Raw genomic sequence first — 3459 nt, forward strand, 5'->3', positions numbered from 1 at the left:
AACTCAATTATTGTTGCTGTTACATGATATACATTTTGTATCAAAGGTTTGCTAAACTTGCTGTTATAAGACTCACTTTTTACTCACTCCCTTGCTAACTTTTCTTGGCTTATAATGCTTTAACAAGCTTATTATTTTTTTTGAGGTTGGGTGTCAAATGCTGCAGCATAGCCTTTGGCTTTATTTTCTTTTCTTTTTGCTCAGCATCTTTCCACCACAGACACTTAGCTCATTAATTCTTCCTAGGATCATTGATGCCCAGTGTTCTGATGGATCACTAAGTGCCTTGTATCTGAGTTGCTCTTTATTGTGGATTTTCAATTGGCCATCCCAAATCAGTTGATCTAAGTGACCGGGTTTCAAAATACCCCTTAGAATTTACTCATCCAAGCAGATCTTAGTACAAGAACACCACAGGCATTTGTCCTAAGGTTCAAACCATTGGTGTCCAACCTTTATTCTTTGTTTTTCTTGCCACTTTGGCTTTTTCTTCCCTTTTTCTTTCTGTTTTTGTTACCAAGGGTTGTTTCATTCTTGATAGGAGTTTTTATAACAGCAAGCTAACTCACAATTGAATGAGAATGATATTATGCAACAATTATTTCATGAGTTATGCATTTAATCAAACACATATACCACCATTAACTTCATTTCATACTCATGCAACATTGGATATTTTCATTTATTGCATTTTACCGTTTTTCCTCGATTTCCGTTCGGGCTCTGTGAAGGCTTTATTTATTTGCTCCCTTCCTCTTTTTCTGCGTTTTGTTTTTCTTATGCTTTTACGAGCACCGCTTCTTCTTTCTCTTTGTTCTGCTTTCCCGAATCTTTCTGTGTGTCTTTCTGGGGTTTCCTCTGTGCCGTCGTTTCGTTCTCCTTGCTTCGGAGCTCTTCGTCTTCGTTTCTTCTTCCAGGTTTGTTCCCCTGTTTCTCTTTTCTTGTGATCATATGCTTCTGTTCTTTGTGTGGCTCTTGTTTGTTTCTTTTTCTTTATGTCTGGTGTTGCCCCAAAAAGAGGCGCCGCCATTGCTGTTGTTTGTATATGGAGGGGCTCTTTTTTGTTCTCTGGTGTTTTTGTTCTGGGTTGCCCCATTTTCTTCGTGGGGTTTTTGTTTCTTGCTTTGCTGAATGGGTTTTCGCTGTCTTCTTTATGTGATTTTTGCTTGCTGTTGTATTCTTCTTTGTAGGTAAGAATTTTATGTCTCGAAAGGTTCTTCAAGCGATGTCGACTAAAATTCCATGTGGTCTTGATTGGGTAGACCCTCTTCCTCTAAGAGTCCCTTCTGTGGTAGATTCTGAGTATTTGGTTAGGTTCCGTAGGCATTGTAGCATATGTGAAAATAGAGAGTCTGAGAGGGATTATGAACTAGTAGCGCCGGATTCCGAGGAGAGAGTGTGCTTCCCGCCCCTAGATAGTTCCGAGAAGCTCTTCTTTTATGCTTATGATTGTTTTTTCTCTAAGCTGAGTGTCCGACTTCCCTTTACTGATCTGGAGTCGGAGGTGTTATGGTCTTGTAACCTTGCCCCTACGCAGCTCCATCCAAATTCTTGGGCGTTTTTAAAGCTGTTTCAACTTTTGTGTCAGTTTTTGGGCGTTGCTCCCTCTATTTCTCTTTTTTCCTATTTGTTTGTGTTGACGAAGCCGGGTTCGGGTGGAGGGAAGGTATATTGGGTCTCTTTTAGAGCTAACCAGGGGAGGAAGTTTTGTACCCTGTATGATGAGTCCTTTCATGATTTTAAGAACTTTTATTTCAAGGTCCGGGCTACTGGAGACGCCCGACCTTTCTTTCTCGATGAGAGTGGGGAGCCTTCTTTTCCTCTTTGTTGGCAGGAGAATGTAGTGTCTACTAAGTATACCTTTGAGAGTCTAGATGAGGTGGAGCAGGCTTTTATGGGTGTGGTAAGCAGTTTATGGGGTCGGGCACCTCACTTGGACACGAAGAAAATGTTGGGAGATCCAAGCCTTCTCCGTTCCGAGTTAGGTAGTTCCCAACCTCTCCGAGATTCATCTTTTTTTTTAGTATTTTGGCTTTGCTTGTTTTGGTGGAATTTCTGTTGTGGTAATCCTTTTCTTTTATTTCTGCAGAGATGTCTTCTCAGGCGGATTCCATGAAGTACCTTCGTCGGACGAAGAAGTCTGTGGCTGCTCAAAATATCGAGGCTGGGGAGGCTTCTGCCCGATCTTCTCCGAAGAAGACTACTGTGGGTGTCACTACTCAGTCGAAGACTATCCCGACTCCCCAGTTCCGAGCTATAAATCAAGATCCCCCGACCTCTGGGCCTGCTACCTCTTCTCCTCCTTCGTCCTCGGGTCCTCCTCCCAAGAAACAGAAGACCTCTCAAGAGCTTGCGGGTTTTAATGACAAGGATTTTGATGCTCTTGGTTGGATTGAACAACATATTCTCCCTCAGACCTTTATTTCTACTGATGATGTGTCTATGGAGCACCATTTTCAGTATATGGCGCGGAGCTGTGTCGTCTATGGAGCATCATTTTCAGTATATGGCGCGGAGCTGTGTCCGGATGGCTAGTCTTCATGCCGCTATTGCCCGGGAGTTCAAGAAATCCCCCCTTGGTGTGACCAGTTCCCGACTTGAGAAGGCTCAGTCTGAGTTCGAGAGGATTAGTGACTGAAGGCTACTAGGATTGCTGAGCTGGAGGCATCTTTGGAGAAAGAGAAAGCTAAAGTTACCGCGGCTGTCGCGGTAGCGAATGCATCTGAGGAGATGGCGAAGGCGGCGAGGGAGAGTTATACTCGGACATATGCTAAGCTTGTGGAGACAAAGGAGAGGCAATCCGCTCAGGATGATTTTTACGAGCTAGAAGGTCATGTGGCTAAGGGTATGGATGCTATGTTTGAAAATTTGAAGGCTCAGGTCCAGGTGCTTGCTCCTGACCTGGATCTGAGCTTATTTAGTACGGATAACGTTGTTGTGGAGGGAAAGATTGTTCCTGCTCCCAACGAGGATGAGGTTCCGGTGTCCGACCCCAAAGTTTCGGTTGCGAACCTGACTTTACCTTTGGCCGGGGATGGATCTGGCGTGGAGGTTTTAAACCGAGATGATGGCGCCGTCAATGTTGTCCCGATTTCTATGTTTCCTCCGCAGCCTTCTGCCGATGTGGAGTCTGGAAAGGATCTTGATTCTCTGTAATCCTTTTATCTTTGGTTTTTTGCCCAGCTTGTGGGCTCTTTTTGGATGGTTTCTGTTTAATGCTTTGGACACCCTTTTGCTATTAGCTACTTGTAGTAACTTTTAGCTTATTATGCGGTGTTTGTTCGCGTTTTGACTCTTAGTTCCGCTTTTATGCTTTTTAGTTGTTTTTGGATAACAACCTTTTAGCTAGCGCTTGAAACTTTTGTTTTACCCCTTCCTTTGATTTCGTTCTTTCGCTTGTACTTTTTAGTTGTTTATGTATAGCAACTTTTTAGTAAGCGTTTTCGAAATCTTTGTTTT

Source organism: Arachis duranensis, chromosome 6 (assembly GCF_000817695.3).
Source record: "Arachis duranensis cultivar V14167 chromosome 6, aradu.V14167.gnm2.J7QH, whole genome shotgun sequence".
Lineage (NCBI taxonomy): Eukaryota > Viridiplantae > Streptophyta > Magnoliopsida > Fabales > Fabaceae > Arachis > Arachis duranensis.